The sequence below is a fragment of the Polypterus senegalus genome, chromosome 1 (genome assembly GCF_016835505.1).
Source record: "Polypterus senegalus isolate Bchr_013 chromosome 1, ASM1683550v1, whole genome shotgun sequence".
In the NCBI taxonomy this organism is placed as follows: domain Eukaryota; kingdom Metazoa; phylum Chordata; class Cladistia; order Polypteriformes; family Polypteridae; genus Polypterus; species Polypterus senegalus.
In genome coordinates, this window is record NC_053154.1 from 72,496,273 (window position 1) to 72,523,647 (window position 27,375).

Consider the following 27,375-nt stretch of genomic DNA (forward strand, 5'->3'; position numbering starts at 1 on the left):
GTCAGTGTCAGCAAGGGCACAGGTATGCACCCTTTACCTAGGGTGGACCTTAAGTAAGGACAGTTGTTTATTAGCTCATTATTGAACTGGTACTTAAATACAGGGAGGGATAGTCCACTTTGCAGCTAGCCAATCATACCTTTTCTTTCATTACTTAAAATACAAGTAAAACTGAGATTTGAATTGATTCAGAAATTGGATGGATGAACTAAAAATTAAGCAAATTGAATCTAGATCAGCTAAGAGGCCAAGTAGAAGCCTTCAAGCTAGTAAAGGGTGTTATTGAGCGCACCTGATAGGAATACTGTATAGCTTAATGAATGATTTATTATTTTATTGAATTCTACACTAGCTCGGGAAAACTATCCCTGCTTGAAACCATATGAAATAAGACTTGTTGATTAGTTTAGCTTAGTTTGTTGTAATATGCTCCATATTGCAAAGAAATACTTATTGGCATGATTTCTTACATTCACAGATGAAAATTGTAAATAAAGAAAGGAAATAGTAATACAGTCATGACCTTTAGCAGATTAAAAACTACATAAATGTAATATAGAGCATATCACAGAGAAATGTATATAAAGATAATGTCCAATATGAATTAAAGGGGAAAAGGTTTTAAAAATGCAGGTGTGGGCTTTGATATTCCTGTATGTTTTGCCACATACCAAAAGAGAAGCAGCATTTGTGTTCTTGGCCTTCATCAGGCGAGTATTTTGTAAAATTGTTCTGTTTAAATTCTGTTCCAATAATGATTGTACTGTACTATACTGTTATGGTGTCTCATGATCAAAACTGAGCTTTGGGGTGTATCAATAGAAAATAACCTTTATATTTATGTTTATAGAAATTATTAATTACCTGAGCAAACCTACTTTTTTAGATGCCTGAGAAGATAAGGACACTAGTGCACCCTCATATTTACTTCAGTTAAATGCCTGGACTATGTTTGACTTGTAATGTTGAGAATACCCATGTAATATAGCAGATTCAGTTACTTAAATAATAAGTGTGACTACTTCTTTGTTTCTAGAATTTAATACAATATTCCACAGTTTGAATGACATTAAAGAAGACTCACTTCAACTACACTGCCAGGTTGTTGAAGGTCATACTATAGATTTGACAAGTTAATACAAAAATGGTAACTTTATATACCCACATAGTCAAATATATGCAGGAAATAAATCAGGGGACTGAGCACACAGTACGAATGGGTGTTTGTTTTGAGGGTCACCAATGACAATGTGTTTCCCCAGTTTTACAGAGGCCTTCTAATCAGAAAATGTAAATTGCAAACAAATTTTCAAAGACCCAGGTCCATGATATATATGTTTATCATTAAACATAAGCTGATGCATTACAAAGAATACAGGGAAAAATAGAAATAATTGTTTGTGAATTATAATGGATCTAAACCTGGCCTATTCCATCTAGTTCAATATAGAACCATATGTACATATTCACTAAGTTAATAGTCCATTGTAATTTTTCTCTGCTTTGGTTCTGCAAGGAAGTTTTGAGTACAAAATATGGGTTATTTATTGCATACTGATTTCATTTTATAAAAACAGTCTTTGAATGATTTAAATGATTTTAAGGTTAAGGATAATTTGTTTTGCTTCAAGTTTAGGAGAAAAAGGCTTATTACTTACCTCCAAAGGCAGCTCGTTTCAAATGTTGTTTCTGTGTCATTGCATGTCCTTTTTTCTAGCATTATAATATTGAACAGCTTTGTGAACTGCAAATAGGCACAATTACTCAAATAGCACTAGTCCAGACTATCACTGAATTGAGTTAAATATGTGCTAATATCAGCTTCTAGAGGCACTTCATTAATATTGATGTAAGTGCTACTGGGCAGTAGTCCAGGTAGGCCATTTTGTTTATTGTAGGGAAAAGATTTTTTTCTCTTAAAACAAAATACAGAGTATATGAGAAGTTAAAGAAGATCTTGGAGATGACAAACACCTTATTTAAACACGCTTTAAGGACACAGATCAGTCCACAGTAGCAACTTTGTATTATTTGCCAATCATCAAGCACTGACAAAGGATCATCAAGCATCTTTGTGTTCTTCTTCAAAATGAATGACATAGGTATTGCATTCATCTGCGAACTGATGACAATTCTGTTGTGTTATGTGAATTATGGTGCATCTAAGGGACAGCACTGATGCAATTGTAATGTATTTCAACAACTATTGACACCATACTACTACCATATTTTCAGTTTTCTTTTTTTAAAAGTTCATTACATCAGGTATAAATGCTAAAGACTGAGAATGTGGATGTCTCATTTAATCAGTTGTTTTTGACAGGAAAAAGAAGAAACCTCTGCTTTGTAGCAGGAAAACAGACATTCGGGTAATAAAAAATTATAAAAGAACAATGAATAAATACATTTGGGTGTGCAGTTTTGTAACAGGCATTTAAGGATAAAATGGGTTGAAAAATGTGTCACTGGTTCCTCATAGTTGTAGTAGGCAACCCCACCAGACTGAGAAAGATGCAATGGCTGTAGAGATCTCCCTGCAAGAGCTTATTTTAATAACTTCACCCTATGTTACCAAAAATGTGTGCTTGTCTCAACTAACTAGCTCTAATTGATCATAACTATAAAGAAACACAGAACTGAGAATAAGACTAAACAGAGTCTGGGGTCCTTGAAAATAACAGAAAAGTTAATGACGTAGCATATTATTAAGTTTCCTTTAATCAAGATATTGGTAGTCATGACACCATATAATTATGCATGAAGCCATGCCCATTTTATGATGTCTTGATGTCTAAGCAATCCTTGATTCTTGAAGGTGAAAGAAAAATACCAGCCAGGCAAAATAATATGATAAAAAAAAAAAAAAACAAAGAAATCAGTGATTTAATATTACATAAACACAGGGTCATTTTTATTTCCAAGAGGATCCACAGAGCCCATGGAATAAATGGAAAATCTGTCACATTTAAGGTTTATCTGCAGTCAGCCACATATCAATGAAGTAAAACACAACTGTCTAATGATAAAATAGCTGTCTCTGTATTCAGCAGTTTGGACATAGGCCAGAAAAATTCTGAGGAGTTGGGACTGAGAGTGTGATGGTTTATGATGTGAGATTTGTTTTGTTTGAATAATTACTTACAGTTTTATTTTCCTTGTATAAAGAGTTATAGTCGCGTACATGTGGCAAATGAGGACGTGTGGAGAGATCCTCGGGTAAGAAACTGTGGTGCAGGTGCACAACATTGCACTTCATGTGGAGAGGCACTTGAGGCATGTGTAAATTGCACACCTCTGAGTAATACACCATGTCAACATTCCAGCGTAAACCTGAAGCTGCAAATGAGAAGACACTGTTTGATGAAGCCAGTAATGTAAGACAGAAGGCCCATCTTTCTATTTTGAAGTAGAAAGAACTTGCAGGAGGGAGAGAGGGAGTGAAGCGCAACTTTGTCCACCTTCGGAGAGATGAGCAGAGTTTCTTTCAGTGCTATAATATCACGTGTAGCCAACTTCGCATCCTGCTCCTGTGGAAGCTGGCCCAGACACAGACAGGCAGACATGTCAATGTCACCCAACACACGTTTATTATACATTTGATCTATTTACAATAGTGCCACACAACCCCAAAGTCCAGGCCACCAGTCCAATGCCTTACACTCTTCAGGCCGCCTCCTTGCTTCCTCCAAGACGTCGTCCTACTTCCACCTGACTCAAATTATCCTATGAAGGGAGGTGGTCCCTTTTATACGCCCCTGGATGTGTGCAATCTTCCACCGGCACTGCCCAGTGTGGCGGAAGTGCCGGCTGCGCACCCGGAAGCACTCTGGGTGTCCCTTCTCCTCTTTCCCCCAGCACTTCCAGGTGTGGAGGAAGTGCTGAGGTCCAGGGCTCCCAAGGCATTGGGACGCCCCCTGGCGGTGACCACGGGCCCCTACAGGGTTGAGCTTCAAAGCTCTGTACCTGTGTTCCCCATAAGCACCAGGGCGGTCACCCCCACATGATCTGGGGGAGGCGTAAGCCCTCCTCCGGTCCTCCTGGGCATCCTGGCTGGGTTGCCCCCCAGCCATCTGCGACACTCCCTAAGTGGGACATTTTTGAAGATTGGTCATGCCATCCCCCAAGATTCACTTTTATTTGATCTGTGTTGTCTTTCTCTCTACTGCTGGTCCTCAGCTATGAACTACAAAATGACCATAGTGTAATTGTGTTGGGGTTAACTAGCACAAGAATCACAGAGGGCCACAATATTTCAAAATTATCTAAGGATGTTTTTGTCTTCCTTGGGTGGCAATCATATCAAATTAAAGGAATGGTTGGTCAAAGGATAATTGATTCACCTTCAGTATGCTAAAACTCAAGTCCATGACAGAATTGATGTTAAAAAGAGTTTATCACTTACAAGATATTGATTCAAGAAAGATGTAGAAATGTAGAGTAAACATGAAAACATAATATTTATTACAAAGATTGATCATAGTATGATTTGTAAAGAAAAGTGCCCTGCCATATCTTAAGTCATATCTATATTTTTTCATGCTAAACTAAGTTGTTCACCTGCAGTATGCCTCAGGCTACTTCCAGAAATTTCAACTCGTTGTTGGCCCCAAACTCTAAGTAGTAGCTGCCTATAGAATGATGTGATGCATGCAGGGCATGTGTATGGTTACATGCTCCTGAACATTGTTAAGTACTCAGTCTTTGATTTCTATTTCTTTTACGTTCCTTGTCTCAGCTGTGTTTTGACCACTTTCCTAATTCAATATTTTTGCCTTCATTTTATCCATTTTGTATTCTGACATGCAGCCTGTTCCTGACAAACTCTTCATTTGTACCATACATTTTTTTTGCTCTATAGATTGTTACTGACTTTTCTGTTGCCAACAGTAGCTATAAGGTGTAAGAATTACCAATATTAATCTAATCTTAAACTTTTCTATGAGCTGTACTCACTTTCATCAAGGCTTTCTTATTACTCTGCCTTTATTCATGGTGTTATGCTCAGAGAGAAGTTACTTCTGATGGTAGAACAGCAGAAAAAAATCTGATCATTGGCAGTGCACAATTACCAAAAGCCTGACATTGAGACAGTTTTCTGTTGTGTTGTTATGAAGCAAAGCTAATTTCATATTCATTGTTTAGTGGTTTAAGCAAAGAGTAAAAGAAAAAGTATACATATTTCTGTATGTTACTGTATACAGAGTAGTGACTTTCCCAAGTTCCCAAAGTACGTTGGTGGTGGTAAATGAAATTAGGATCTTACAGTTTAAGTCTTATATGATTTACTTTACAGTGCACTATTACCTATACTTCTTATTTCAGTTGCAAGAGGGTGTTACAGAAAAGCAAAACTTAAATTATTTTCCTAAATAATAGTGACTAATTATTACATTTGAGGATTAGGGTCAATCAGGATGAGATCCAGACAGAGATACAGTGAGAGAAACATGGCATGTGGAAAAACAAATGAAATGAGAGCAATGGGCCAGCTATAAAGATAAAATAACACAGCAGATGTACAGGAGCATTTACTGTAAAGTATTTAAAGAATATTGGAGTTGGAATTAGATTGAGATTTTGAATTGAAGATCTGCCTTATCCCCTAAATGACAGGTCAAGAGCCCTGTTTTCAATTCAAAAGCTTGATGCTGTTTGAATATATTTCCTGTTTGTGTACTGATAGATAGATAGATAGATAGATAGATAGATAGATAGATAGATAGATAGATAGATAGATAGATAGATAATGTATTAATCCTAAGGGGAAATTCACATACTCCAGCAGCAGCATACTGATAAAAAAACAATATTACATTAAATAGTGATAGAAATGCAGGTATAACAGATAATTACTTTGTATAATGTTAACGTTTACTTCCCTGGGTGGAACTGAAGAGTCGCATAGTGTGGGGGAGAAACGATCTCCTCAGTCTGTCAATGGAGCAGGACAGTGACAGCAGTCTGTCGCTGAAGCTGCTCCTCTGTCTGGAGATGATACTGTTTAATGGATGCAGTGGATTCTCCATGATTGCCAGGAGCCTGCTCAGTGCCTGTTGCTCTGCCACAGATGTCAAATTGTCCAGCTCTGTGCCTACAATAGAGCCTACCATGCTCACCAGTTTGTCCAGGCATGAGGCGTCCCTCTTCTTTATGCTGCCTCCCCAGCACACCACCGCGTAGAAGAGGGTGATAGAACATCAGCAGCATCTTATTGCACATGTTAAAGGACGCCAGCCTTCTAAGGAAGTATAGTCGGCTCTGTCCTCTCTTGCACAGAGCATCAGTATTGGCAGTCCAGTCCAATTTATCACCCAGCTGCACTCCCAGGTATTTATAGGTCTGCACCCTCTGCACACAGTCACCTCTGATGATCACGGGAGTCCTTGATTAGGTTACTATACTCCTCCTCCTGCCAATTTCTGATGCAGCCTACGATAGCAGTGTCATCAGCAAACATTTGCACATGGCAGGACTCCGAGTTGTATTGGAAGTCTGATGTATATAGGCTGAACAGGACCAGATAAACCATAGTCCCCTGTGGTGCTCCTGTGTTGCTGACCACAATGTCAGACCCTCAGTTCCCGAGACACACATACTGAGGTCTGTCTGTAAGATAGTCCACGATCTATGCCACCAGGTATGAATCTACTCCCATCTCTGTCAGCTTGTCCCTAAGGAGCAGAGGTTGGATGGTGTTGAAGGCGCTAGAGAAATCCAGAAACTTACAGCACCACTGCTTCCGTCCAAGTGGGAGAGAGATTGGTGTAGCATATAGATGATGGCATCCTCCACTCCCACCTTCTCCTGGTATGCGAACTGCAGAGGGTCGAGGGCGTGGCGGACCTGTGGCCTCAGGTGGTGAAGCAGCAGCCACTCCATGGTCTTCATCACATGTGACGTCAGAGCGACAGGCCAGAAGTCACTCAGCTCACTAGGACGTAATACCTTTGGGACTGGGGTGATGCAAGATGTTTTCCAAAGCCTCTGGCCTCTCCCCTGTTCCAGGCTCAGGTTGAAGATGCGCTGTAAAGGACTCCCCAACTCCAACGCACAGGCCATCAGCAGTCGTGGTGATACTCCATCTGGACCCACTGCTTTGCTGGCACGAAGTCTCCTCAGCTCTCTGCTTACCTAGGCTGCTGTAATTGTCGGTGGGGGAAACTCTCTCCTATGCTGGTATTAGCAGAAGGATGCGTGGAGGGTGCAGTACTCCGAGGTGAGTGTGGGTTAGGGTGGTTAAACCTGTTAAAGAAGTTGTTCATCTGGTTTGCTCTCTCCATGTCTCTCTCGATGCTGTTATTCTGCAACTTCTGCTCCAGCTTTCTCCTGCACTGTTCCTTCGCCACCCTGAGCTGGACTCGGAGTTCCTTCTGCACGCACTTGAGCTCATGCTTATCACCGCCTTTAATAGCCCTTTTCTTCTGGTTCAAAAGGCCCTTGATGTCACTTGTAATCCATGGTTTGTTGTTAGCATAGCAGCATACTGTTCTTACTGGAACTACAATGTCCATACAGAAGTTGATGTAGTCAGTAGTGAAGTCAACAACCTCCTCAATGTTCTCACTATAAGATCCCTGCAGGATATCCCAGACCGTAGTTCCAAAGCAGTCTCTCAGAGCCTGCTCTGCCTCAGGGGACCACTTCCTGAATGAGTGTGTGATTGTAGGTAGCGCCCTCACTCTTGGTTTGTAGTGAGGCTGAAGCAGAACCAGGTTATGATCTGCTTTCCCAAGCGCAGGCAGCAGGGTGGTGCTGTATGCGTCTTTAAAGTTTGCATACAGTAGGTCAATAGTCGTATTTCTCTGGGTGTTACAATCCACATACTGGGAGAAGGCAGGTAATGTTTTGTCCAGCATCACATGGTTAAAGTCTCCAGAGATTAGCACAAGAGCCTCAGGGTGCTGCGTTTGTAGTTTAGCAACAGCGGCGTGGATAATGTCACCCGCTATCTCCACATCCGCCCGAGGAGGAATGTAAACAATAACAACAATGACATGTCCAAACTCTTTGGGCAGTAATAGGGATGCAGACTTACGGTCAACAGTTCGATGTCCCTGCAGCAAGTGGAGATTTTGATGTTTACATGTCCAGAGTTGCACCACCTTGTATTCACAGACAGCGAGTCCTCCTCCTTTCCACTTCCCGCAGGTATTTGCGTCTCTGTCCGCTCTAACTGTGCTAAACCCGGGTAGCTCCACGTTAGCATCTAGGATGTTAGTTGTTAGCCACGTTTCACAAAAACATAACAAACTGCATTCTCTGTAGGTCCTGACATTTTTCACCAGCACAGCCAGTTTGTCGATCTTATTTGGTAGTGAGTTCACACTTCCCAGGAACACAGAAGGCACCGAAGGCTTGTATTGCCACTTTCTCGCTAGTTGCTTAGCTTTTAACTTAGCGCCAGCTCTGCTGCCACGATACTGTCTTCTTACCTCATCGGGTAAATAGGCAACCACACCGGCACGGGCCTTTGTTCTCAGAGCTTGAAGTTGACTACCTGAATAGACGAGTCTCGGCCTGTAAAAATCCATGCCCAAGTAGTAAAAAGTATTAAAAACTGTCCAGGAAACGAGTCCACATAAAAGAAAGTGGTAGGAGTGATCAGTGAAACAGAGAAAAAGGTAGAAAGATCTGCTGGAAAGGCTGCCACTCGCGGCGGCACTCTGATGTTTATTTAAACAATATTTTAGCATAAACTGGTGCACTTCTAGAAGTACTTGGGGGTCTACATCAATGACAATCTGAGCTGGCCTAGTAACAAAGAAGAACTACTGTATATAAGAAAGGATAGAGCAAACTCTTTGCTGTCCTTTAATTTGGGATATGATATCCTTACATGTTCTACAACTCTGTGTTGGACAGTGCAATTTCCTATATTGTGGTGTTTGCTGAGCCAGTAAGTTTAATTCATGAGAGGCCCATTTAACAAGTTAATTAAAAAAGCAGGCCCAATAATGGGATGCACTCTTGACCCCCTGAACGTAGCAGTAGTATCAGAGAAGAGAATTAAGACAAAAACCATTATGAACAATACTTCACATCCTCACTCTGACACACTAACACTGAGGATTTTCAGACAACAAATTATTCAGCAAAAGTGTGTCAAGAAATGTGTCTAGGGCTCCTTTATATCATTATGCCTGCATAAGGCCTAAATTGGACTCTTTTTAGTTTTCTTTCATATTAGTCATTCTGTCTGTGTACTTAAGGGTGGTTTGGTGGTTGTCATAATATAATAATATTAGCTTAATTGTTTATTGAGCTTCTATAAAGAGCCACATTTCCCCCAGTGATAAATTAAGTTCTATCTATCTATCTATCTATCTATCTATCTATCTATCTATCTATCTATCTATCTATCTATCTATCTATCTATCTTACAAAGCCTTAAACGATCTTGCGCCAAACTACATCAGTGACCTTCTCCATCACTATGTGCCTGTCTGCCCACTAAGGTCCTCTGATTCTGGCAATCTTGTTGTGCCCAACACTAATCTACACTCCATGGGTGACAGGGCCTTCAGCTGTATAGCGCCCAGACTCTGGAATGACCTACCAAAATTAATCAGATCAACTGACTCCATGAATTCTTTTAATAAACAACTCAAAACTCATCTGTTCAGGAAGGCTTTCAGCTCTACCTGACTTTATTACCCTTCTTTAAGTTTATCTCTATGTCAAGATGCTCATGTAACCTGTGTGTGTGTGCTAAACCATAAGTTATGTTGTCTGTTAGGCTTTTCTCTGAATTTACTATCTTACTCTTCTTTATTTATTTATTTATCTGGTTTTATACAATGCTATATACTGTATACCCTGCCGTTCTTTCTTAAACTATGTAAAGCGCCTTGAGCATGGGAAAGGCGCTATATATATAACGTATTATTATTATTTACAGTATTTATACTTTAGGTGTTGTGAGCATAAAACTGGATAATTGTCACATGGATTATTTGTCACAAATGTAACTGACATTTTTTTAATGGACTTTTGTATATTGTTTGCTGATGCTTAGTATTTAACTTTGCAAAACCTGTTCTCCACAAAAACATGACATTAATTTTTTTCTGGCCACCACTACGAATAAAAGAGATATACAGTAAGTAAGTGAAAAAATATCAGGTTTTTGTGCAGTATTACTTTGAGCACATCTGGCACTGTAGAGTTGTATGGAGAGACAGCACAGAATGGAGGTACTGGGAAGTAGAGCCATGCAGGGACTTGTAGATCAAAACAAAAATTTTTAAATGAATTTTAGCCATAAACAGGAGCAAGTGGAGAGAGTAAAGCAGAGACATCCTGTGGAAGAAAACATATTAAGATACACAGTTTGAGCAGCTATATTTTTGATTAGCTGGATAGAATTGCTGGAAGTTTTACAAATTCTATTGTAGCTTTTATTTATAGTAAAGTATTTTATTTAAGTGGAACTAAAAGAGTATGCTAGTGATATATAATCTAAGACTGTGTAATGATCTAAATGTGTTTCTATTTGTCAATAAAAAACATGTTAAAATATTTCCTTGATGAATACATTTAGACCAACGTTGTTAATTTTGTAGGTGGTGAATTTTTTTTTCTAAACTTCTAATCAAATTCAGAATAATCTTCACTAATCTTTCTCCTACATGGGTGACAATGACTGAACTGCTCCTCTAATGGTTTGGTTATCTGTACAAGTAAATCATAATTTGATAGACCACTGTGAAATCTATTTACTTGCAGAGCTTTATATCAAAGACACAGAACACAGCAAGATAAAAGTCTCAACTGTAACTGTGAGTTTTTCATTGTCCTTGAAACATAAAACACACATTTCAGGGTAATTTTGAATCTTCAATCAGAAGTCGTATTTGACATTTAGTTGAAACATCTGAGTTCAGTGGGAGACATAAATTAGCCTCTGATTAAATGACTGGTTAAAGCTGTCATCCAGAATCCAGATAGGAGGCGTTTGCACTAATCCAAGCTATAATAATTCAAACTATTAAAACTGAAATGGTATTCACAGCATGTACAATATCCAAGAGATTAAAGAGTGCAATATTTTTATTTTAGTAATGGAAGAGATCCCTAAACAAGTCATATTTTTGTCCAGAGTGAGCCTTCAGTAAAGCATAAGATGTGATAACTGACCACATAAAAATTGACACTCGATATAATAAATATATAATTTATTTTTAAAAAATCGCTTTATGAACAAGATCTAGTTTTGTCCTGAAGTGAGGGGGCATATACATATATCTGTGATTTGAAGCTTAACATCTGTTTGAAGTGCTGGCTTAAAAAGATTAAACATTAGAGTAGAAAAAATTGAATAGCTCTGCAATAACATGGTGCATTGGGCAGGCAAGGACCCTTTGACTCTGAATTATAGGCGTCCATCATTGCTGCCAGATTGATAATAAAAGAGGCCTAACTTGTGCCTGAGAGAAGACATTATAAATAAATGTCAGAAAGAAAGGATAAAGCTTTTAATTTAAAGGTTTTCAGATATAAATCACTCTGCATCATCCTACTCTTCAAGATAGGCAGATCTTTATATTGGCATTCCTGTAAAGATGATATTGCACTTGAGAAAAAAGGTCATTTTCTGTTTACAAGCAGATCAATAGCCACAGATTCAATAATATGTAGTTTTCAGGCTAGGGTGATGCTCGCTTTGCTTTGCGTGGCTACTTGCTTTTTCTTTATGCTTAGAGCATCTGAGCTGCGACAGAGAAGAATGTAAAATATTGCACAGTGGCTGTAATAATTACAAGAGCATGAGCCATTTGGGCAGCCAATAAAACATGAATGGAAATGGGATGCAAATAACATGGCAGCTTGTATGCAATATATTGTATCGCCTGCAAATTTATTTCATGAAATAAACCAATACTGGAAAGCTACTGTAGAGGAGCTGCATTCCTAAAGCAACTACACACATTCACATAGTTTAAATAACACAATTACCACATTTTAGGATGCCATTGAAAAAGTAGTTATTTTCTAATATGTTGGTAATAAAGGTATTATTAGTGGTGATAATTTTACAAAAATAATATTAAGAATGAAAGAGAATCAAAGGGCATATAATATGAATGTTTAAATTGAGTTTTAGTGATGAAGACAAAACTATCGTAAAGTAATCACAAACAAAATAAAAAAGGCTTTCAATATTAAAAAGATAAAATGGTATGAAAATTCCACAGGCCCTCTTACTTGCTAGTGTACCAAATGAGAGACATATATGTGTACTCTACTTTTCTTTGTGCAAAGCACCTTGGCCTGGTTTCATTATAGCAAAATGCTATATATTGTTTGTTAGTGCTCTTACTGTAATCCAATTTTTCAGAAAGGTACAGTACATCAGAAAAAGGGTATGACAAGTAAAAATATAGAGAAAAGTCTCTTTGAAAACAGACTTAAAAGACTTATGCAACTTGTTTCCTGAAGATTAGAAAAGCCTACATAGAGAATGTATGAAATATTTCATTGCTTTATTTCTTCCAGATCATACATCAAAGGTGCAGAGTCCTGCGTCTTAATACCAGCCGGTCACTCTCGGTGTTAGTTTGCTGAATACTTTTTTCTCTGGGTTTCTTTGATTTTCTCCCACTCCCTTATGACATGATAGGTAACTTTGAGACTAAATCAGCCCAGTGTGAGTGTGTCCATGACTGGGCCCTGTGGTTCCTGGTCAATGGTGAGTTTCTGCCTTTGCATCTGATGCTGCAAGGATAAGCTCTGCCTCCACAACTCTGAACTGGATTAAACTGGTTAAAAGATGGAAAGATGAATTTATGTATTTGTAGGTGTAAGAATCATCACAAAGTTTACCACACAGTAGGAATGAAGATTACTTATGTGAAGATTTGAGGGGAAATTAAAAAAAGAAGAAAGTAACTTGTAAGAAATATATTAGCTTATTTATACTGGAAATGAGGTATCATGTTATCATCCATTCCTCTATATACCATTACATGAGCGGTTAACAGGGTTTGTACATGTTCTTGATATGAACAGAATTACTGGGAATTATATCAAGTGTAGAGCCACCTTAAGGAATTTAGTGTTCACCTCATGGATTAAACAGGGTCCTTGGTAAAATGACATGGAGACCAGGATGAAAAACACTGAAAAGAGGTTTACCTGTTTATCTGCTTGTGTGAAAACTGCTTGTTTCTCCAGAAGAAGTTGTACAGTACACAAGTCTTAGCACAGCAAAGAAGTCAAAGGAGTGGTAAAATTCTTTCTCGACACATACTGTAATTATTATACTATAGTAATATAGTTAATATATATTACACTAAAATATAATACTATAAAGTGTCTCAGCCGTATTTTGAATGGGTAAGAACAAATACAAATGGCGAACCATTTTTTTATTCAGCAACATTCCATGGTGAATACCAGATCACATGCCTGTTGTTATATTAGTTACTTAATTTGCCATATATCACATTGAAAGGAGCAGTACTGGCACATAGCAGATGCTACACCCGGTACAACATACTGTGCATTTCAGAAAAAAAACATCTAACAGTAGTGAATAACATGCACATTAATCAGTAGTTCTTCAATACTGACTTGGGTACTGCTGTCAGCTATGAACTTATCATGACTTACAAACCAGAGCGCGCATTAAGATCTCAAGATGCTGGTCTGCTTATGATTGCAAGGATTAATAAAATAACAGTGGGAGGTCGAGCTTTTAGTTACAGGGCCTCTAAACTGTGGAATGGTCTGCCTGCTACTATAACAGATGCCCCTTCGGTCTCAGCCTTTAAATGCTGGCTGAAGACTCACCACTTCAGTTTAGCATATCCTGACTAGAGCTGCTGATTAACTGTACAGACTTCATCTCTGTTGTTAGTCATTAGCACTAAAAGATAAGTAACATGATAGTTATAATTTGTTACTAATGAACCCACAACCCACCTGCCAACTTGTTTTGCCTGCCTAAGGTAAAGTCATCCCTGATGGAGGATCGCAGGAATCGTGGGGTAGAGGGGTCCTTTCATCAGATTGGCTAGCCCAGCGCTGTTTCAGCTGTGAAATGGCCAAATGTGGGAGGCAGCTTAATGGCTGAGGTCTCCAGGAGTCTAAACTAATCCAAATCTTATTATGTGATATCATCTACTGTTAAATTCTGCTCCGTACTTGTAAAATTTTCATTTTTATACTGTATTGAGGATTGTTATGATCTGCGTATTGTATTGTATTGGCACCCTTGTTTTTGACACCCACTGCAAACCCAACCTACCTGGAAAGGGGTCTCTTTTTGAACTGCCTTTCCCAAGGTTTCTTCCATTTTTCCCTACAAGGGTTTTTGGGAGTTTTTCCTTGTCTTCTTAGAGAATCAAGGCAGGGGGGCCATCAAGTGTCAGGGCCTGTTAAAGCCCATTGCAGCACTTCTTGTGTGATTTTGGGCTATACAAAAATAAATTGTATTGTATAAATTGTATTGTGTGGACCAAAATCAGAGAACAAGGCACAATTGTTTATCTATTTTTATAATCAGTGTTCTAAAAAGATAAGCATTTTACTCAGGGACAAGCAACAGGTTATTACAAGGAAGCAAACTAACAGTCTAGTGCAGGGGTGTCAGACTCAAGGCCTGAAGGCCGGCTCTGGCCCTTGGACTGTTTGGATCTGGCCGGCATCTTCAATATTCAAAACATGTTACAGTACATATGGCCTGTGAAGATCATTAGTTTTTTCAAAAAATGGCTTTAGTATGCATTTCATATGAAGATTCAATTCGTAATTGAAATTTACACTTGCCATTAAAATGCCTTTCTAGTGGTTGTCGCGTTTATGCACAGCACAACACACAACGAAGCCACTAACCTATAGTTGGATAATAACAGACTGCTTATAATGACCCAGAATGAAAAAGTGAAAAGAAAATGAGCTGCTGCCCTGCAATAAATAAACTTTTCAAGACAGACATGATACAGGAGAAAGTAGGGTGAAATGACATCTTTTATTGGCTAACTTAATAGATTACAAATGCAAGTTTTCGAGGCAGCTAAGGTCCCTTCATCAGTCAAGTTTCTAGTTCATTCCAAAGGTGTTCGATGGGGTTGAGGTCAGGTCAGGGCCGGTCAAGTTCTTCCACACAATTCATCCTACCATGTTTTTATGGAACTTGCTTTATCCACTGTGGCACAGTCATGCTGGAATAGAAAAGGGCCTTCCCCAAACTGTTTCTACAAAGCTGTAAGCATAGTGTTGTCCAAAATGTCTTGGCATGCTGAAGCATTAAGATTGCCCTTCACTGGAAGTAAGGGGTCCAGCTCCACACCATTATCCCTCCTCCACCAAACTTCACATTTGGCAGAATGTAGTCAGGTACTGTTCGCCTGGCATCCACCAAGCTCAGGTCCATCTATCTGACTGCCAAACAGAAAAATGTGATCTGTCACTCCATAGAACACGTTTCCACTGCTCCACAGTCCAGTGACGGTGTGTTTTACACCACTCCATCTGACGCTTGTCATTGGACTTGGTGATGTGAGGTTTGCATTCACCTTCTTGGCCATGGAAACCCATTCCATGAAGCTCCTGCCACACAGTTTTTGTGCTTAAATTAATGCCAGTGGAAGTTTGGAACTCTTCAGCTATAGAAACAGCAGAGCATTGGTGACGTTTACACACCGTGCACCTTAGCATTCGTTGACCCCACTCTGTAGCTTTACAATGTCTTCTGGTTCAAGGCTGAGTTGCTGTTGTTCCTAAACTCTTCCACTTTCCAATAATGCCACTTACAATTGACCATAGAATATCCAGCAGGAATGAAATTTCACAAACTGTTTAACTGCAAATGTGGCACTCTAAAACAGTATCATGCTTGAAGTCACTGAGCTCTTCAAAACCACCCATTTTGTTTCATAAATGTTTGTAATTGGAGACTGCATGACTAGGTGCTTGACTGTATACACCAGTGGCAATGGGTCTGAATTCCATTTTTGTCCATGTAGTGCATATTCTGGCCTACGCCTTTGTATATAAACTGTTATTTTTGGCCCTCAATAAAACTACATTTGACACCATTGGTCTAGTGGTTTATTATCCAGAGGTTTAGGAACAGTCAATAACCCAGCATTTAGGAGCTGGATAGCATTTGTCAAACACAAGGATATTAGAAGTGTTGGGAGTGGAATGCTGACTAAATTGGTGGCAGACAGGTTAAGCATAGCAGAAGTCAAAGCCATAAGAGATGTTAGACCTTCAAAGCCATGGAGTATTTTAATGGTATGAGCAGCTCTAAAGAGCCAGTTAAGATGTTGATCTTTAAACTGCAAGGCTGCTAGATCAATAAATACCTCTGCCTCACTGTGTAGCTCACTTAGCCAGGCTGAAGTGCAAGTGTTGAAAAATAAATGTAAAAACAGTCCTATTCTTTGCTTATAAATAGCTTTGTGATGGTGTTCAGTACTTAATAGTACTTCATTAATAATGTTTACTTTGTTAATTAGCCAGTAACCAACAAAATATGACCTGGTGCAGAGCACTTTGAGGGATTCGCTACACATTTATCAAATGTCACTTGTTATAAATTGTGCCCTTGTCATGGGACAGAATTTGAATCCAGTTAGAAACTCTTTGGACAAGTCAAAGCCATCATTATTCACTCCATGCTGCTATCTTTCCTAATTGATTTCTACCTTTATAACAGAAGCTTTAGAAAAGGGTTTTAGAAATGTATCTTTTATTTTTTATGTAAAATATATTTAAACAAACTAGAAATACAATAAGTCACATTAATGGAGAAACACACTTGGTTCAGTTTTCATATAACGAAAAATGTGTGATTGTCACAAAATCTTTCCAACACATTTTTCCACTATAATTTCTTGGACATTTCTTTATTGAGTAACAAAAGTAAAAGCATGCCCACGCAGTCTTTTGTAAAAGAACTGAAACATCCTGAGAAGTTAAAGGAATGCAAATTTACTAGGTTTAGACACGTATATTCAGCTTTTATAGAAGAAACAATGAAACAAACAGAATGTCAACAAAGCACATATGCAATTACAGGTTTTACGAAAGAATCTAACACATGTGCAGGATGAGGGAAAAAGAATTTGGCTTGACCATATAAAACACATAATTTTACTGCAAATGTTTTCTCATTGTGTCCCTGTTAGCAAGGTTTACTATAAAAAAAAAATCTCCTAGCAATAAAATAGCACACTAAAAAGAAACCAGTTTATTAAAAAGATGTACTTGCATGCAAGATGTACAGTATTATTTATGTTGTACTCTGCAGCAACCATTTCACCACAAGATGAACATGTCTTTCTATAGCCTTATAAAAAAAGTGACAACCGTAGGCACCTATAATTTGGCCATTGTAGCATCATCCCTTTAAAACCATTGAACTATTCTTATGCTCCTTGTCATTATCTATCCATTCACTATTGAACCCCTCAAATACACATGAAGATGGCAGAAAGCCAAAGCCTACACCAAAGGAATGAATGGGGTGTCAGTCCATCACAGTAGGCACTAACACATGGAGTGTTATTTTATACTTGCCAATTAACCTTACATATACATCTTTGGATTTGGGATAAAAATCTGAAAAAAAGCTTGTACATTGATATTCAAACACAGAGTTGTGAGGCAGCAGTGCTCAGTAAAATGCCACAATACTGCCCCTTTTTAGTAATACAATTTAACATAACATAACATAACATAACATAACATAAAATTCTCAAACCTAACTACTGTGACTTACAAAAATGTGTTAACATTAGTTTTGATACCTAATTCTCCATAATCATTTACAATTGCAGTGGACCTTGCAAAGCTTTGTGAATTCCCATGAATCAATGTCACTTCAGCTACAGTATCAATAAGTGCCATAACTACTGTAACTGTGTTTCACACCTTACCACAGCACATTATTAACTGGGTGTATAAGCTTTAGTCTTTTGCAGAAATGGACAGCACTGTACATCACCTTCCACAGGAGAACTGACATCCCATCAAACTATAAGCTGGAGTGTATGCTAGCAAAACTTTAGCTGTTTTTCTTCCTAAATGGTAGGTGCTACAGGTTTGATTCACAATACTCTTTTTCCTTTTTTGAACCTTCCATCTTATAGAAAGCTCTGCAGTTGTTTTTTATTTCCTTTTTTTTTTGTCCACTTTAGCTAAAATCTGCTTTCAGTAGACCAAAAAAATTGTTTCACAGTCTATGTTTGTCTTCTCATTTTCTACTGTTCTTACTGTTTTCTGGAAAAGTAGAACCTAATTCATCTAATTGGCCAGCACTATAAGCTGCACACTATATTTTTGTTCCTTATATTTGCTGTGTGGCCTCCATATTAGCATGCCAGACTTAACGTATGTCATCTGTGTCTTGTGCCTCAGGGGAAATAAATTTTAAGGAATTTATTATCGACTCTATACTTTGCATAAAATATCTAGACTATTCATTCCTCATGATGTATTTAGGGTTTGCTGTAACAAAGCCTAGATGCTCATGTATGTAATCTGAGTCCTTTCGCAACTTTCATCCTGCATATGTAATAATAATAATTCTTTGCATTTATATATATGTAGGATGCACTGAGTCAAGCTATCCCCAGTCTTGGTCTATTCTGTTTGCGTACTTCACTTTATGTTCAAACTGAACTTGTGCTTAAACATTTATGGTTTGAGTGACTCTTCGGTGCCTTTACAGTCCTCTTTTTACTGATAGATAGATAGATAGATAGATAGATAGATAGATAGATAGATAGATAGATACTTTATTAATCCCAAGGGGAAATTCACACAATCCAGTAAGAGCATACTAATAAAAAACAATATTAAATTAAAGAGTAATAAAAATGAAAAAATGAAAAAAATAAAAATAAAATTAATGTTAGCATTTACTCCCCCGGGTGGAATTGAAGAGTCGCATAGTGTGGGGGAGGAACGATCTCCTCAGTCTGTCAGTGGAGCAAGACAGTGACAAAAGTCCGTCACTGAAGCTACTCCTCTGCCTCGAGATGACACTGTTAAGTGGATGCAGTGGATTTTTCATGATTGACAGGAGTTTGCTTAGTGCCCGTCGCTCTGCCACAGATGTTAAACTGTCCAACTTTACTCCTACAATACAGCCTGCCTTCTTAACAAGTTTGTACAGGCGTGAGGAGTCTTTCATCTTTATGCTGCTACCCCAGCACACCACTGCGTAGAAGAGGGCACTCGCCACAACCGTCTGGTAGAACATCTGCAGCATCTTACTGCAGATGTTGAAGGATGCCAACCTTCTCAGAAAGTATAGTCGGCTCTGACCTTTCTTACATAGAGCATCAGTATTGGCAGTCCAGTCCAATTTGTCATGCAGCTGCACTCCCAGATATTTATAGGTCTGCACCCTGAGGAACATATAACTGACCTTTTTTTCTATAACCTCATGCACACTAGCCTTAACATCTTCCTTATCTTAATTTTTCCCAGCAGCCTTAATCATCTTTACTATTAGTGTTTTTCCTGTGCCATTCTGTTCCCCTCTTTCCCAAATTTCCAAACCTAGTTCTAATACTGCCAACTGAATCTTTAAAAGAGTTGCCTCTCCTAATTCTGGCTAGACTGTCAGGGCAGTAAACAGTACATACTAAATAACTGAGCTGCAAGGATCCATGGACTACTTTTGAGTGACCACTCTGGAATTCAACGGGTCCCTCTTTTCTTAATACTACTAACTGATGGGACTTTTTTAAACAAGCGACTCATTACTGTTAGTATTTTGGAGGTTTATGTAGTTTATGTAGTATATATATATAATCATGAGTTGATTTATGACCAACTGAGTTGAGGTCACTTGCACCTACGGACAAGGGCCATAGGAAAACAATAAAGTAATAATGTTTTAAAAAAAACTGCCAGAATCAGCCAATACACGCCACAAAGGCTGTATGTTTTTTGTTTATCACATACCTGCAACAGTGCTAGCAGCCACAGAATGATACACTCTGCACAGAAGTAGTGAGAGAGTAGGTAGTGGAGCTGCAGAGGTAGTCTGTCGGCTGACTGCCTTCTTGTACTGATTCTGCAACCAAGCATTGGCCACAAATTAGCAATAAGAACATTAAGTTCATAGAATTACAATCTTTGTGCCACTGACTGGCCATGCCACCCAATTTTTTCATTATTATTATTATTTCAGAAGACCTCATGTATTTTCTGACCCTTGGATTGCCCTTTAATGATTTATGATCTGCACTGCTCCACGTGGCTAATTCTTATGCATTTGGCCTGCAACGCCATCCATTACAAGAGTGTCTGTCTTGTCACAAAACAGTGACAATTAAGGCAATTTAACTCTTTAGAGTGCATGTTAAATGGCACAAATTAGCAAGTATGGCAAGTTTGTCAAAGAATTTCATTAGTGTACTGCATGGGGGTGGGAAAAATTCACATGCAATCAAAACGTGGAATATGAATGGCTTTCCTTAGTTATGTGAATAAGAACATGGCTATGAGCTAATAAATATCTGTAAGCAGTTAGATAACTAATTTAATTTCCTTCTACTACATTCAAGACGAGTGGTTAGCATTGCTGATTCACGGAAACAACAAAATGGTTTTGAATGTATACTTCTATAAACACGGCAGTATCTATTTTTGTAGAGTGTAACTATAAATACAACATCAAACTATTAAGTAGTATGTTCTGTTAAAAGGAAATGACATATAGGTGGATGTGATAGTGTCTGGCGCACACACAAACGTATCAGGTGCATGCATAGTATGTGGTTCACATGTGAAAGTATCTAGTGCACACCAGATTATTTCCCAGAAAAAAAAAAATGCTATTTACCACTGGGACACCATCGAGTACTATGTTTGTTATACAAATACAAATTTAATAGCACTGAATGCATTTTTTTCTGGCATGTAAGTATGTAATATTTCAATAATTACTGGTTTTAACTTGTTCCTTGTTGAAAATTTAAGTTGTTATTCAAAACTTTACATTGCTTTGTAAAGAACAAACTATATTAAACGTACGTATAGGCCAGCCTGTCTTTTCTAGGTTCCAGGAAACTTTGCGGATTTACAAAAACTATGGATGCTCTAGACTTATATAAAAGTTGAAAGACGAATGAGCACACTAAGCAAACACAAGCCGTGACTCAGCAGCGTCAGCCTGGACATTTTGCCTCTTATATGTATTTAGTGGGCAGTGTTGCATAGGGTAATTTCAAATGTTCTTTTCTGAGAAAATTCTCGATTTTTAAAAATACAAACTTGTGGATAAGGCGAGCTGAATGTATTTAATACTGCAGTATTAAAGCTGTTGCCAAAAGTTATTATGGAGAAATGGGAGGAATACATAGAGGATTACAGTTTAAAAATATATTTATTTTAAACAGAACCTGAAGTCATGGTATTGAAATGGAAGGAAAATATTGAAGATGTACTGTATATATTTAGTACAAATCCAGAATAGATAAGCTTCTACTGGAACTGGAAGAAAGCTTTGGACCTAGGGAGCAAGGACAAGACAGATTACAAACTTAAGTTATGGGAAAAATCAGGCAGCTTTAAAAAGAAATTCACAAATAAACAAAAGTCTTGAGCATACAGTTTAAGAAGAAATGTACTGAAATGTGCACTTTATAACAGAGCTCCCTTTACTTTATATATAACTAGCTGAAATACCCAGCGTTGCCCGGGAGGAAAATAAAGTTTATTTTTAATTGCTTGAGAAAAACATAATTAAAAAAAAACACAATTTTAAAAATAAAAATAAATTAACAAACAATACCCCTGGGTTTGGTTGCCGGGTCCTCCCTGCATGGAGTTTTCATGTTCTCCCCGTGTCTGCGTGTGTTTTCTGCGGTGGGCTGGCACCATGTCCAGGGTTTGTTTCCTGCCTTGCACCCTGTGTTGGCTGGGATTGGCTCCAGCAGACCCTCGTGACCCTGTAGTTAGGATATAGCGGGTTGGATAAAGGAGTGATGGATAAAGAGTCACTAATGGCATTGTGTTGTGGTGTTGTATGTATGTTATCATCTAGATGATGCTCAGAACCGGCCAACTCTATTTAATTTCAACAGGGGCGTGGTGGTGCTCAAACATAAAGAATGCTGGCAGTTGCCTGGTATATACTAACTGTGTAAGCCCATGCTGTTAAAAGCACAGGATCCTAGAAAGTATTTAAATCATCAGAACTACTCTGGGCATCTCTCTGCTAGAAGGATTCATGTTACCGAAGTGCTCCCATCGTGTGTGCATTAGCAGCACACTTCCACGCGTAGAAGTCTATTTAATTTCAAAAGCAACAGGGGTGCAGTGGCGCTCAAACATAAAGATTGCTGGCAGTCACCTCCAGTTCACCCTCTGGTGGTCGTTCCAAGTGTCAACTGGATGATAACATGCATACAAGACCGCAAGATCACCCCCCATCCTACCCAGAAGGCTGATTTCACCCTACAATATTTTTAGTCGAGCAATGAGGAACATGTGTACCAAGTTTTATGAAAATCGCTCCAGTCGTTTGGACTTGATGCTGGAACATACATACACACATTGACTTTTATACATATAGATAAATACAATGCTTCAGGGACTGCGCAGAAGCTCAGAAAGACAATTTGGCATCAAGACAAGTTGTGGAATAAAAAAGACAATACAGTGCCTGTTATAAGAATAATGTGTAAGAAAAAAGTACAGTTCAAAGAGGTTTCCATTTGTTTTGTGTTATTTGAAAAAGCTTTTCACAAAGAAATGCGTTCAAAGCCAACACAAATACTGAAGATGACAGAGGAAGAATAAAGAGAAAGAAAGGAAGTCTTCAATGTTTAGTACAGAAGAACCTGATGAAATTAAATCACAGTAAAATTAGAAAACTAATGAATGAAGTAATAATGATGATGATGATCAGTGAGAAATAAGATAAAATGAATGAACTTTTGTACAGAGGATCACAAAGAGAGAGAGAAATGGAAGCAGATGAAGCATTCTTTTAGACTAAGATGTGTCAAGGTTAAAGCCAATAATGGAAGACCTTGGGCAGAACTCCATGGACTATATCTGCTGAAGACCAGGCATTGCTCATCACCTGCCTTATACCATCCTTACTGCGAAACATGGTCGTGGCTTTAGGATAAGTCTCTGAATGTCCCTGAGTGGACTAGCCAAAACCCAGAGGTAAACTCTAGAGAACTTCTGTGGAGAGACCTGAAATGGCAATTTAACCTAACAAGGCTTCAAGGAGTAATTAGATAAACGGCTCAAAAAGGGCTTCTACAAAGTACTAAATAAGGATCTGAATACTTACAAGAAGTAACACTTCTTACAAGATTTTTAAGAAATCTGCAAATCTTTCAGAAAACACATTTCACTTTGCCATTTTGTTTTATGGATGATTGAGTGTAAATTAATGGGCAAAAATAGCAACGTCTTCCATTTAAAACTAAATCTACGGTACACTAAAGTGTGCAGAAAGTTAAGGGGTGTGAATATTTTCTGAAACCACCCTATAGTATATATTTCACAGATTTTATTCACTTTAGTTTTTATTTTATTTAATGGCTACTGAACAAGCTAATAACATTTCATTATTAATTAATTATGTTAATGAAAATTGATCAAAGGACAGCTGTGTTCTAAAGATTATTTTAATTGTAAAAATACCAAAACTTTTAAATGGAACATAAGCTTATACAATAAATGGTTGGTTATGCAGACGTTAAATGTAAATATTTTTTAAAAGGAAAACAAAAAGTATTGAAAATGGTCTGTTCTAGTGATAGTAAATCTGTGATCAGTGTTGGTCCTAAAACAACCTGTTGGGAGCATCCAAAAACTGCTTGTGTTTTCTTCGACACTTAGGGTTAAGTATGAAAGCATCTGTAGTTAAATATAAATGAGCAAATGGAAAAAAAAAGATCCTAGCGGCTACAATTTTTAAAATGAATTTGAATAATTTAATAAGGAAGAATACTTCTGTTTAAACTCAAGCTAGGAAAGCATCATTCAGAATAACCTTCAGGCTACAATCTGTTAAAATTAGCAGGACTCTGTAGGGAATGAATGTTTCTGATAATGCAAATTAACCATAAAATTATCACTTGGCACCCAATGTATTTAAATCTCAAAGAGGTCTTAGACAATGAAGTTTAAAGTTGCCAGGGATGGTAGTGTAAAGTCAAAGCAAATATAATTTGATAGGTTACCAATAACCACATTGGTAAGTATGGCTTCATTTAAAACACAATATACATTAATGTTTACCTTATATATTATAATTATCATATTATACTAATATTATCATATTAGTTTTTAAATTATAGTTACTATAATGTAGACCATAATTTATGCAATGTCAATTGAAAACAATTGAAAATTACCTATTTTTTTTTTGCATTAATCAAGTTGGCTTATTTGTCATCATTTAATTACTCACTTTACATAATAAATGCTTTAATACTCCTCAGTTCATGGTTCATTATTTTCACAAGCAATCTTTGTACTTCAGTGCATTTAACATTTATGTTGTATCATAATTGTTCTATTTATATTAATTAGCAGTTGTCATTATTCTAAGCCACTGTCCTTGATGAGCTGAGCAGATGCAAGTTTGGCATGTGTTTATAGTCATATTTCATATTCACCGTGATATTTCATATATATGTTTTCCTGACACCTTGTGTATTTCTTCCACATTGTAGCACTATTTGACATATGAGAAATGTACATGAGGTAAGCTGAAAATTGAAAACTAAAAAAAAAAACAAAAAAAAAAAAACTATCAAACAATATTTTAGCCTGGGCACTTATTCAAGACTGAATTTTCATGTCAGCAGTTTTTCAATATTACTATGATTAAACCTAACATCCATATTCATACTGCAGCCTCAATGTAGCTTTTACAGCATGGCATTATTTTCAAAAAGTGAACCCTTGGACTTAGATCCGTTGATGTGCCATGCTTTACGTGCCATACTTTATGTCAACTTTGGCAGCCTTCTTACTTTGTGTAAGCTTATTTGAGAACTGAGATCTCTTCATTCTAGTCTGCCTGTCCCTGTAAAGCAATGAAGATATGTAGAAGTCTTCTTAGCAGATTTTCATTGAGATTTTTGACTCAGATTATAGCACTTTCATTGTGTCTATGTCTGGGGATTTCCTATTGCAACAATATTCAGTCTTCAATATTGAATTTTAAAACTTTCAAATATTTAAGTAGTTGTGCTTACTTTTGCTGCTATGTCTTGTTAAACTAAAGTAAAATCTCTCCCTTACGGAGGCCGTAAACACAAAGGTTATAAAATGATATTTAATCAGTAGTTGCACATGGGAAAAGTATGATGAGTGGAATTCAAAAAAATATTCTTAATAGAGGATCCAAAGGGCTTGCAGTTACAAAGGTATCCAAATTATTTGTAACACATTTGACACATTTTAAATAATACAAAGCCGTCAGACCTTAGGTCTGGATGCTATATCCATATAGATAGGTCTCAGGTAGCGCCCAAGGTAAAAATGAGCAGAAATACAATGCAAAAAATTACTTTAGTTTGAGCTTGATCTTACACTAAAATTATGAGAGAACCCTAACCTTTTGCTGAGGCAAAATTATTTTTAAAATACAGGCACAAAACAGGACCTCAAAATTAAGCATAATATTACCAATAATTTAATACATATGACTATCACCATCATATTTTAACTTGGCTTTGACAGTCCAATTAAATCTAATATCATGTTTTTTTCCCTTTTTATTTTCTTGCCTTTGCATGCTGACTACATAAATGCAAAATGGACTGCTTCGACATATGACCTGCTACTGCAAAATCTGCTCCAAACCCAAAGGATATTAACACCAACAGCACAATCTATAACTTATAAATGGGTCAACCATTAATGAATGGAAGCCTTACTGGCTCAAAACAGAAATGCCTATTGATAAAATACCTCTAATGTATTGTAAGGCTTGCCAAATTTTCCCTCATAGTTGCAGAAGTGCTGATGGTGAATTCATGTTTTTGCTGACCTTCATTAAAAGAACGTGGCTTTCTGGCACTAATCGACCAACCATGATGTGTCTGCACTCTGTGAATGATGGGAAATCTCTCCTATGATGGTGTAGGAAGTAGTCAATCAAGGTAGCTAATAGGCTAGCTAACTTTAACTAAAACATTAGTTCACTAATCTTGTTGGAAACTTATGTTATATGTACTTATGTATGAGTGGTGTGAATGGAAATCAGGTGTCAGGGTCTCTTGTGGAGTACTGTGCTACCACAAGCTAATTATAGATGAAACCCCATAAGATTTGTGAGTTTTGAAGCTGTCTGAGGGTAGTAACCAGACCGATGTACCTCATGGTGTAATGGATGAGACACAGTGAAAAGCCTCCAAACTGGTCAAAGGTTTTCTGGTGGCATTATTATCAATCACAACCTGAAAAGCAGATGTCCGATCTGTTTGATAGATCACCATTGTCAGGCAAGACATACCTGCTGACTTTGGTTGGTTAATTTCAAAAACATTTTTAATAAACAACAGCTGAAAACCCTGGATATAAAACCCTGAGTTATCTCTGTGTTTTTCTTCCTTTACAGAAGACCTATTACTGTTGAAAATGTTGTGAATGAAGTGAAACATAAACCGTCTATTAGTGAGGCTATTGTTATAGTACATGATGTAGTTGTCGATGGTTGGGTACAGGCTCCTAAATATAAATCAGTCAAAAAAACTGACAAGAGCATTTCAAGACATTCTGAGTGGAGGCAAAATAAAATAAAACCTTGGATCAGTAAGAGTAAATATGTTTATTTTAACAAAGAATTTCAAAACCCTGAAGAAAACATTTCCTCCTTCTTATAGAGGCTGTGCTCTAAGTAATGTTGGGGGAGAGGTTTAATCGCACATTGAAAACTAAAATGGGGAAATAATTCAGTGATTGCAATACAAGAATCAGTATTGACAAATTACCACATCTAGATAAAGCTGGCTGTTTCTAATTGGATTAAATTTGTGCAAAGTGCTTAAAGAGTAATAATTGCAAAATCAGAAATCCTCTAAGCAAGCGGTTCCCAACCTTTTTTACTTGCATACTCTTTGGCAGTCCATTTTTGTAAAATATACTGCTAATAGTGGCAAAATGTTTGTAATTCATAAATGTATAGGCTGTAGTCAGAACTAAATGGGCCAGTTATTGTGTTGGCCAATTATAGTGTGTATATTTTTACTTTCCTAAGTTACAATTAAAATGAGCACATTTAATATAGGTTGGCACGGTGGCGCAGTGGTAGCGCTGCTGCCTCACAGTAAGGACACCTGGCTTCGCTTCCTGGATGCTCCATGCGTGGAGTCTGCATGTTCTCCCTGTGTCTGCGTGGGTTTCCTCCGGGTGCTCCGGTCTCCTCCCACA